The sequence below is a fragment of the Ctenocephalides felis genome, unplaced genomic scaffold (genome assembly GCF_003426905.1).
Source record: "Ctenocephalides felis isolate EL2017-DRISC unplaced genomic scaffold, ASM342690v1 CF-g0.4_SCAFFOLD_00845, whole genome shotgun sequence".
Classification (NCBI taxonomy): domain Eukaryota; kingdom Metazoa; phylum Arthropoda; class Insecta; order Siphonaptera; family Pulicidae; genus Ctenocephalides; species Ctenocephalides felis.
In genome coordinates, this window is record NW_020536999.1 from 81,930,435 (window position 1) to 81,942,955 (window position 12,521).

Here is a 12,521-nt window from a genome sequence, read left to right on the forward strand (position 1 = left end):
AAATGAAGAATTGATGATAATTTTTGGGAAGGCAGGTCTAGCGGTTTCGAAGATCCAATAATGGACAAAATTGTTATATTCAAATTCATAATTTAAGTTTAGTGCGCTCGTTGTGAACTGTCAACAACGAGCGTTATGACTGATAGGTTGGCTGCATCTATGTATGTTCTATGTGCAACTAGTATAAGAAGATTCCGCTTTCTTCTTATCAAGATTGCAAATAAAAACATCGTAATAAATAAATAGTTAAATTCATACATCCAGCGTTTCTTTATTCCAAATAGAAGTGAAAAAAATCTATTTGAACAAAAATGATCATTAGACATATGCACATCAAATTATCAGATATTTTAATAATAAGAACAAATTTTGTTTATTTTTCTATGGGTCCCGTACCAATGTCTATCCGTTATACTACAACGCGGCGCCCACGCGCTTCTATATTTCGTTTTCACGCAGCTAACGTATAGCGATTGTTTTAAAAAAAAGTTCATTTCAAAAATATTTCAAAGTATAAAAATTTAAATATTTGTCACGGGAATTTCCAGCAATTTGCCTTAAGGCACGATGCCAAGCATCATTAGTTTTTTTAATAATAAAATGCCTACGGCTCCTTACAATGGGCTAAATTCAAAATAATCAACACATAAAGCAATTTGAAAATTAATTTATGTTACTCGTAATACTCACACAAGCACCGCTATCGTCCACCAATGTTAATTCTCTCTTGCTTACTTCTTTGCCATTTTTGGTTTTAACAGGTACAATTTCTGGGCAATCTTTGCAAATTCCAATCACATCTGAAATTATATAGCAATATATAATATATAATTAAATAACTTAATTTAATTTAGAATACTGAAGTTTGTATAAACTATTATTTTTATGAAAGAAAATTTAATTAGAAATTTTGAAAATTCAAAAACCGTTCGAAAAGATATTAGTTGGGAATCGACCTGATTAGTTTTGGTAAAGATAGACCAGATGTTTTTTTTGACGGTAGATACCATAGATATACAGATCATACTAAAGTCGTTTAATTTTAAAAATCAGTCAAAAATTTCAAAAATTAGTTTCGTTTTTTGACGTTTGTCAAAGTTAGAACTTTCATAGACGTTTTCTCAAAAACGGCTAGACCGATTTCAAAAATTTAAAAGTTAATTGATGTATTTCGATGTGGATTATCTTTTCTCAGTTTTGTGCGACGATTGGCTTAGCCTTTTCTTTGTAAATAACATAAAAGTGAAAAAATCGTCCACGTTTTAGCTCTCAATTCTGAATCGAGCTTAAAAAATCAAAAACTGTTTGAAAGATATTGGTTAGGAATGATACTGATTAGTTTAAGTGAAAATCTACCGGGCCGTTTTCTTGTGATAAATTGTTGCAGAGAAAAAAATTGCCGATTTTTATGAAACTTTTTTGACGATAGATTCATAGTCTTATAGAACATACTAAAATGTTACGGCCCTACGGCAAATAGTTCAATGTTAAAAATCAAAGTTTGAGTAAATATTATAGTCAAAATTTGTGTCAAAAGTTGATTTTGTAATGTGATGAGTCAAACATTATCAATTCATTGAAATTTTAAATAATAAGCTGCAATTTTAAAGCATACAAGCACGTGTCTGTGCAATATAATTAATATAGTTACAGTTAATTTAAATGTGTTTGAGAAAATTCTATTAGAAATCGTAATATTTAGATTTATATAATTGAAAGCAAATTCGACTTTATTTTTGAAATAAACAGTTGAAAATTTTATCTAAATATCTAAATGTCAATTTGGATTGACGAAGTTAATTCTTACACCTTTCGGGAAGTTCATGCAACTTGCCTAAGGCTAAATGCCACTTTCAACAAGTTTATATTTTAATTATATGTATATTTATATACATATAATTAGTGCAAATGACTGCAAAATTCTTTATGTGCTTTCGCAATTAAATGCCGAAAAAAAATTGTCAATTTTGATAAACCTTTGTATGATATTCGAAACAAGTTAATTACGAAAATTGTTTTCAATAACGTACTGTTTCAAAATTTCAAAATCCAAGCGTCATAATTTTAGCTAGTGGTAAATGGCATCGTGCCTTAAGGCAAATTGTTGGAACTTCCCGTACGAAAAATATTAAATGTTTTCCAATAGATTATTATAAATACTGTAACATTGACTAATATTTATAACAATTATATAAACAAAATTACAAAGTTAAAATTATTTATTAACTTCCCGCAGGGTAAGTTGTAATCGCAATTAAATCGAAAATAAAAATTTCTGCATATCTTAACGTTTTAAAGGTTTTTGAACATTTTGGCATGCCTTAAAAAAATGGAAGTATGTGTGTGTGTGTATGTTTGGACACAATTTTTCGTCCACGATTTAGGGCGCACGAAACAACCGATTGAATGATTAAAAAAACATTCGACTCATATTGATGAGTTTAGCAAAGGTCGGTCCAGCCGTTTTGGAGTTACGGAGCAAAGAGTGCAGAAAATAGAAATTGAGTTTTTGAGAGAACGGAGCATCCGATTTGAATGATTCAAAAAACTTTATTCTTGTGTTGACCAACGATTATTTTTGAGAAGATTTTTTTTTTTTTTCATTTTTTTTAATTTTCAAAATTTTTTTTTTGCATAACAAACACAATTCGGATTTTCAAATTTTAGTTCGGTACGGGAATTCCAGCAATTTGCCTCAAAGCACGATGCCATGCACCACTAATTTATATTGGACTTAATTGTCATCTCGTATAAAGCAAAAAGTTGTACTTGTAATCGCGTGTGTATAAATAAAATCAAAACTAATGGTGTATAGTATTGTGCCTTAAGACAAATTGCTAGAACTTCCTGTACCGTAACGAAATGTTCGAGGAATATTAAATGTTTTCAAAAAAACTGCCATTTTTTTGTACATTTAGCCTTGTATCTTTGAAATGGCTGGACCTACCTGTGCCAGAGACTAATCACCACCTCTCTTAATCGTTACAATTTGAATATTTTTTGTGTCATTCAAATCGGATGCTCCGTACTTTCAAAAACTCGATCTCTATTTTCTGCACTCTTTGCTCCGTATGTCCGTCGACCTGCCTTTGCCAAAAACTAATCAGCACATCTCCATCTCCCAACAATCGAATGTTTGTAACCATTCAAATCGGTTGATCGGTTGAAAAATTGCGGACATGTAAAACACACACACACATCAATTTTTTTAAGTATGCCAAAATCTTCAGGAACCTCTGAAACCTAAGAATATGCAACAATTTTCATTTACGATTTTCGGCTTTTTTTCCTCCTAGGCGTGACCAAAAAGTTTTTCTTCAAAATTTTAAGTCGGCCCATGTAAGGGTACATTTCGTTTGGATAGTTTTGAGAAAATATATATGATATAAACTCATAAATCATAATCTAGTATGATTTTCTTATGCGGAGGTTCATACTATTTCATCAATATCAATTAAACCTTACCGACTAAAGTGTTTGTTTTCTTTGCTTGAATGTCTTTAATCTTAACAAATTCATAACTGTCTTTTCGCACTTTATTACCAACATCCAAACACTCTGCGACTTGAGTATCATTTCTAAATACTATTTCATAATCGTTGAAGGTACGAAATTCTTTTTTGCCTAGTTTCACATCAAATTTTGATATAGAGTAAATCTTTCCTTCCTGCAATAATTAAAAAAATATTCATTAGTCCAAAATAAGTTCTCAGAATAAGAATTATGAACGGCGAAATTCAATTTCTTATCAAATCGACCACGACAAATAACGTTTAAAAGACAGTAAACAAATATGAATCATTGAAATGTTTATCAATTAATTGTTAAATTTTTATAGTTACATAGGTAAACAACTACTTTAAGGCAAAAGTTAACTCAGGTTTGTCTGACACGTTTCCAATCGATGCTGGCTGTGGTACCAAAAAAGTATTAGAAACAAAAATATCACAGGTATATGTATATCTCGATTCTTAATTAACGTGGTAGTATCAAATATGCATAAAAATGAAACACCTCAGGTAAAAAGTCAAAAATACAGTCTTACAATTAATCTATAAAATGAGCCATCGTCCGAATAATTACGGTATCTAACTTTAATAGCCCGGCCAATTTACGCATTCAAGGTTACAATAATTCATAATGGGCTGTAACTAGGCAAAATTGTTTAAAATACAATTATAAAAGAAATCTCAGAGTCCTCATCGTTTCTTTAAATGACACAAGGTCAAAAGTCCAAAAAATGACATTTTCGCGATTTTCAGCTAAATGCTGAGGCCAGTTTTATTACAAAATTACTGAGACATATATTTATACAAAAATATATTGTAACAGTTCAATATTTTATTAAATTTATTTAAATAATCGATTTATAAAAACTGTAGTACCTGAATCATTTCATAAAACTTATGGCATTGATCATTGAAAGCAACTGCTCTGATTTTTCCACTATTATCAGACAACGCCATACTAAAACAGTGGCCATTGCCATTTTTATTACTCCATGGTTTTTTATCCGACTTTTCTTCGACCTTGGCTTTGATTGTCCAACTATTTCAGAAAAAAAAACAACATAATAATATTGTATGTATTATATAAACTTATATAAACTTTACTAATAAATAAATACTTCATAATCACTTGCATATTTTCTTTAAACTGTTCAGGTATAAATGGGTTAAGAAAAAACTAAGCGGCGTCGTTTTTTTAGTAAAATACAACCGATTTCCTTATAAAGTAAAAGTGAAATTATTTTATTGATTTATTTAATTTACAAGCCGTCAGTATAATGGTATTATAATAAGGCTCGTGTCAATATTTTTAAATTTAAATAATTAGCAATTTAATAAATATAGATACTTTTACAAAATAATTATTTTGTTCAACAAATTTTTAGATATTTCATGATGACTATTTAGTTTAACAAATTAATGCACATTAAATATCATATATAGTTTGCTGTTGTGACGAGCATAGTGAGCATTGCTGGTGGGTGACATCAGTTAGTTTGGGTCCGTAGATTCGTAGGCGTTTCTATCATAATCGATCCATACCTAAATGTGCTCCGTAATTATCGGCAATGTTTCGCCATTCTTCATGTAGAGTCCCGATGTCATCGATAAAGAATTTCTGTGGTTTCTGTGATAGTCAGAGCATTCCAAGTCTGCCGATTTCACAATACCGTGATTGCGACAAAACTTACCAACTGAGTTCTCGCGATTTTTGGCGGGTTATCAATAGTTGCCTGACGTATTATCTCTAGTTGTTAACAGTACAGTTGAGAATCAATCGCCTGACCAACTGGAAGTAGCCCAGGGTGAACGTTTTCCTTTTAGTCCCATCATACACACTGCATTTTTTTGCCGCCAACTTTCAATTTCAAAATTTTCTGACCAACATCTAGCTCCTTCAATATCGACACTGCAGATCAGGTTATGTTACTGCAATTTTTCACAAAAATTTAATTACTGTTTTCAGTGACCGGACGATCAGAGCACGGCTAATTTCCAGATCAAATTAGCAGAAGGAAAGCAAGAAAATCATCTCCACGCAGCAGATTTTTTTAAAGAACCTTCACCAATTTTCTGACCGATTTTTTTACAGCGTTTTTCACTTGCGCCGCGTTTTTTTTATTTATCGTGACAATGTTGCAAAACAGAGCCAAATATTCATTATTTTTGTTCATTTTACAACGCACATAACTTTCAAACACTGTACCAATTTAAAATCTTACTAAAATAAATCTTGAAGCGTTACTAATCAAATAAGTGGTGTCGCTACGATTTGTATTTAACGATTTATGTGCAAATATAAAAAAACGCCACTAATCTTCTCCTTGAATTGTCATTAGAAACAAATAGTAGGCTATTAGATATAGTATTGACTATCGCTTACTATTATCATGACGGTGCAATAAGCAAAAATCAAATACAAAATATGGTAATGCCCAATTTTAATAAACAATATTAATCAAATTTGAATTATCTAAGTTGAACAATCTTATAAAGTTGAAAACTTACTTTTGTTGCGAATGAGTCAAAGAAGCAATATTACTTATGTCATTCTCATATCTCCGTTTTTTGTTATACGAGTTTCCGGTACTTGGGGACGGAACACCTGATGAAAAAATCAATTGTTATTATCAGATGGACCATTTCAATACACTCACTTTTGACCTAAAGATTATAATGTGATCTAAAGTTGAAACTTGCAGCAAACAAAAAAAAACAACTCACAACAAATTAAATGTGTTAAATAACAACAGTATATCTAATATATTAATATGTGTATTTTCTTTGCTTACCTGTAACAGCTTCTGACACACCGGAGCTAGAAGTTTGACCAGCCCTGTCATCGATCAAGGCCCTTATGGTTATTTTTCGGCTGAAAATATATTTCACAAATCAAAAATACATCCATCCCACTGACACTGCTTACGACTAGTTACAATCTTGTAAATAGAGCAATCTTTGCCAGCTCACATAAAAGTTTAATTATTAACTTCCCGAAGAAGAAGTTTAATCCGATTCGCTAATTTATGTTTCCTCGACGTTTCAAATCATTTTGAATCGGATGACACCAAATTTGGAGAAAGTATGTCTGGTGTGTGAGCCTATTTTTCACATCGACGTTTTCTCGGAAATGGCTAGACCGATTTAAAAAATTTAAGATCCATTGGATGTATCTTGAGGATTATTGTTGGTCACATTTGCGCAATGATCAGCCGAGTCGCTTCTTTGTAATCAGCAGAAAAGTGTAAAAATTTTCGTCTATGTTTTAGCCCACAGTTTTGAACCGATTTGAAAAAATTAATATCTATTCGAAAGATATTGATTAGGAATCGTGTTGATTGGTTTTTGATAAGGATCGGTTGAACCGTTTCTTCGTTATTAGATGTTAAATAATTTCTTTTTTATAAAACTGTATGACGCTAGATAACATAAAGAGTTGTAAGCGCAATATATTTATAAGATTATTGAAGTTCATTTTAGATAGATATTAATAGTATAGTTTATGAAATTAAATGTGTTTGATTGAAAATCATCTAGATGTTATATTATGTTCATCAGTGTTACATTACATGATTCAATTCTGGCAAATTTATATTGTAGTTTGTCATTTTTCTAAAAACAAGACAAATCTAATAAACAAAGCAATTATATTCAAGATATTAATATCGATTTATGAAAATACAAAAGTGATGTTGTTTGTGATAATAGTCTGGGCGAAAAGTTTAACGCTTCTTTTCAAATTACAAAGAAACGGCTCGGTCGATCGTCGCACAAAACTGAAAAACAATAGTCCTCATCGAGATGCATCAAAATTTTTGAAATCGGTCTAGCCGTTTTTGAGAAAAACGTTGATGAAAGGTCTAATTTTGACAAATGCCAAAAAAGCGATACTATTTTTGCAAACTTTGACGAATTCTCAAAATTAAAGACTTGTCGTAGGGCAGTAATATTTTACTATGATCTATAAGACTATGGTATCTGCCGTCAATTTTTTTATAAAAATCGTCGTTTTATGAAAATAATTTTTTTTAACACTTTATTACAAGAAAACGACCCGGACGATCTTTACCAAAAACTAATCAGCGTGATTCCTAACCAATATCTTTCAAATGGTTTTTGAATTTTCAAAATCGATTCAGAATTGCGGGCAATTATAAACGGCTTAAGCATGCCGAATGGTCTTTGATGGATGCGCCAAAATAAAAAGTAGAACGCTCGGATATAACGGTCACGCACGAACACTGCTCGCGCCTAGAAGTCGTACCCTCAGTACCCTCCTAGAACTTTTGCCGCCCGGGGCGGTCTCCAGATTGCCGCCCTTTCAATTTTAAGTCAGTCAAATAGTAGTTTTCATAAATTAATACAAATGAACTAGTGGTGCATGGCATCGTGCCTGCAAAGGCAAATTGCTGGCACTTCCTGTACCGAAATGTAAAATTTTTAAAAAAGATTAAAAAATTTTTGAAATCTGAAAAAAATATATTTTCGAGAATTTCGAAAATTTTGAAAAAATGGCTTTTTTTATATTTTGAAATTTTTTGAAAATTTGTAACTTTTTTTTAAATCAATCGCACTGCGCAGCTGTTTTGGAGACGTAATATCGAAGCGAGACATTGATACGGAACCTAAAGAAATGTAAATTAAATTTGTTCTTAATAATAAAATCTCTAGAAAATATCAGATAATTTGACGTGGATATGTCTAATGATCATTTTGGACCGCCAAATATGTCATTTTTTTACTTTTTCTTATTGATTCTCCGTAATCGCTAGACCTCTAGACCTGTCATCCCAAAAACAGTTCTTTGTTTAGTCAATACAAATAAAATGTTTTTTTAAATTACTTAAAACGGACGCTTCGTTCTCTCAAGAACTAAATTACAATTTTTGGCTGTTTTGCCCCGTATATTTAAAACGGCTGGACCGTTTTGCCAAAAAACTAAGTAGCACGTTTGTTCAAATAGGTTGATGCGTGTTCCTACAATCATCGACGAAAGTTTGTATCTAAACACACACATCCATTTTTTCTAAGATATTCAAAATCAGAAACCGCTGAAACGTGAAGATATATAAAAATTTTACTTTCGACATTTTTGCGATTACTATATATAAGTTACCCTACGGAAGTTGAAAAAATTATTAAGTTATTTAATCAATATTAATTAATACACAGAGTATTTTTTCAGACATATTTATATGCACTCGTCAACATATTTATATAATGCCCTAAGGCTTTGCAGACCTAGCAGACCCCGCCTTCCGCCAGCCCTGATTTTCAAAAGAAAAATTGACGATTTAAAAAAATATTGATAAATCACTTCAAAGTAATCATATAAACTTTTCAAAAGAAATGGCTTTTATAAGCTGATATAAAAAAATAGGAAAAATCGCTGAACAAAATCGTAAAGATGCTTATACGATTCAACGAATTTTAATGAATACAATAAATAAAATTATTAACCTGTTCTTAAATTAGAAAATTCAAAATTTACACTAATATACATATATATACCGAGGAATAAAATTCTAAATCATATGGTTAATCATAATTTATATAAATCAAATATTGACAATAATAACAATCATATGATCATTTATAATTCAAGAAAGAAAACTAGTTGGTACTGGTATTTTGCCTTGAGGCAAGTTACATGAACTTCCCGAAATGTGTAAATAATCGACTTAATCAATAAAAATAAATTAATTAGAGTGATTAAAAGTATTCCGAGTGGATTTATTACACATCATTGCAAACGAACGAACGAACACGTTAACTCGGAGTATTTTCTAAAAGCAAATTTTCAAAAATCAATAATTTTAATTAATCAATAATTATAATTGAACCAGTTTCCATAGGACTTTAATGGTTTACTATGTTCAAGACCAAGAAACTATCGTTATATCAACTAAATCATCTAATTTTATTTTTAACAAACGTCAAAAAAACATTTTTTCTAACTTTGATAATAAATAAATTACTTGTCGTAGGCCGTAATAACTCTGTAAGCCAATGATATACATCGCCAAAGAAAGTTTCATAAAAATCGGCTTAATTTTTTTTTCAAAAGTTAATTACAAGAAAACGGTTCGGTAGATTTTCACCTAAAACTGATCATATCAATCCCAACTAATATCTTACGAACAGTTTTTAATTTTTTAAAATCGGTTCGGTAGTATGAGCTTAAATGTAGACGAAAGGTTTAACACTTTTTTCTAAATTACAAAGAAACGGCTCGGCCGATCGTCGCACAAAACTGAGAAACGATATGCCTCATCGAGATACATCAAATGGCTTTTAAATTTCTGAAATCGGTTCAGGCGTTTTTTGAGAAAACGTTGGTCAAAGGTCTAATTTTGACAAATGCCAAACAAAACTACTAATTTTTGCAAACTTTGACGAATTTTTAAGCTAAACCAGTTGTCGTAGGACCGTAATATTTTAGTATGATCTAGAAGATTATGATATCTACCGTCAAAAAATGATTTATGAATTGATCATAAAAATCGTCGAGATTTTTTTTTAAAAAAACTTTGGGTTGAAACGTCGAGAAACATAAAATTGGCGATTCGGATTTTTTTGAATCATTCAAATCGGATGCTTAGTCTCAAAAACAGATATTTTTTGCACATTTTGCTTGGTATCTCCAAAACGATTGGATCTGCCTTTGCCAAAAACTAATCACCACTTCTCCTCATCATTACAAATTGAAGTTTTTTGCATCGATCAAATCGGATGTTTCATTCACTCAAAAACTCGACTTCTATTTTCTGTACCATCGGGTGAAAAAATGCGGACACACAAACAGATACACTTCCATTTTTTCTGAGGTATACCAAATGTTCAGAAACCTTCAAAACGAGAAGAAATGTAAAAATTTCATTTTCGATTTTCGGTCCATTACTATAACTTACCCTACGAAAGTTAATAAACATGAAATGAATAAGTTGCTTTTTACAACTATGTATAAATAAACTAAAAAATGCCGCCCAAAATAAGTGCCGCCCGGGGCGGACCATACCTACCGCCCCCCCCTAGGTACGCCCACTGCGTACCCTAACGGGCTAACTCGAGCGCTGCTCGCCAAAGACAATGTTATGTTTTATGCGATAAAAGGCTTACGATGGCCAGTTATCGGGATATGTTAGTTTAGATATGATAAGTACAGATCAATCAATAATTGTATATATAATAAATTAATCTTTAACGACTTGTAAGATTAGAAATAAACATATAAAAACGCCTTTCTAAATATTCCTCAAGGGACATGTTATTGTTATATGTTTGGGTTATTTTCAATAGTAATCTTATATATAAATGGAGCTCTCTTTCAAATGTCTGAATAAAACTCGAAAACGGCTGAATCGATTTGGCCAGTCTTAGTCTTGAAAAATCGTGCCAATCCAGAGAAAGTCCAAAGTGGAGAAAATTATTCCAAATCCGCGTAGAAACTTTACATTTTTAATTCGAAAATTTTTGTAGAAAGCGTAATTTAAATAAACAATGGACGGTGGCTAACACGTGAAATGTCAAACGATTTTGACAGATGATGTTCAATTACATTTAATAGGATGTTTTACGTGATATTATTTAATTATGATTAATTGTGGTAAGTAGTTTTGTTTGTAGTTTTATTTATATACAAAACGTTAGTAAACGGGCCGCAAGTGTTACTAGAAACGTTTTAAATTCAGATAATTGTTCGTTTGAAATGTGTTATTTGTGATATGATTGATTTGCTTTTCATAATATAGTTTTATATATGCTCAAAGTCAATTGGACCTTTGTGCCTCGCCCTGCTCTGCTCTATACTTTTTATTAAATTTAATTCAATCCATCGAATGTTACTTGAAACTTTTCAAAAAGCAGGTTAAAGAAGAAATACTAATTCATTTTCTATCTCTCCTCGCAGAAATTTGAAAATTTTGTATTAGCTCAGTAGTATTATTTACATTTATACACAAAATCCTGAATCAAAAAAGAATCTGACAAACTTGAAACGTAATCAATATGTTGAAAGACCAAAAATGACTTGGATTGGATTATACCATGTTTTCTATAGAAAGTGTATAAAACTTCCAGTTTGATTGTATTGATAAAATATAGACAACTACTAATGGGGTTTATAGCATTCAAACAACACATCCTTATGCACTTAAAGTATTAATATTTTGATTCTCTAGAAATGGTTTAGAATATACCTTATTTAGCAAAACAACGTTGCAGGGTCAGCTAGTATATATATATATATATATTATATATAATAAATGGAGCTCTCGATCAATGTCCCGGTAAAACTCGAAAACGGCTAAACCGATTTGGCCAGTCTTAGTCTTGAAAATTTCGTGCTAATCCAGAGATTGTCCAAAAGGTGAGATATTATTTCAAAATCACGTAGAAACTTTACATTTTCAATTTGAAATATTTATAGAAGCGTAATTTGAATAAAACGATGGACGGTGGCTAATACGTGAAATGTCAAACGCTTTTGACAGATGATGTTCAATTACTTTTAATAGGATGTTTTAGATGAAGATTAATTATGAATAAATTGTAGTAAGTAGTTTGGTTTGTAGTTTTATTTATACACAAAAACGTTATTTAACGAGTCGTAAGTGTTACTAGAAACTCAAAATATCAACTTTTTGAAATGTTAATTTGAAAAAGCACTTTTTAGCATATTTTTCTCAAACACGGTGCTCGGAAAGATTTCAATTGTATAATTATATACTGATTGCATTTATAAAACATTTTTTAAGTTATATTATTTTTTATTTATGTTATTTTAAATTCAGAACTTAACTTTGGTATCGATCAAATGGACATTTTATTGAATAACATTTTCTCAGATATAAAAACCCAGAATTTATCGAAGAATAGATAGTAATATATGAAAGTCCGGGGTTAAAAGGTCCACCACCGATGTGTCAAAACCAGTAAAGTTAAGTATTGTTTAACAACAATATTTGAAAGTAGAGGGAAAAAGATGTATAACCAGCTATAACCTTGATTCTT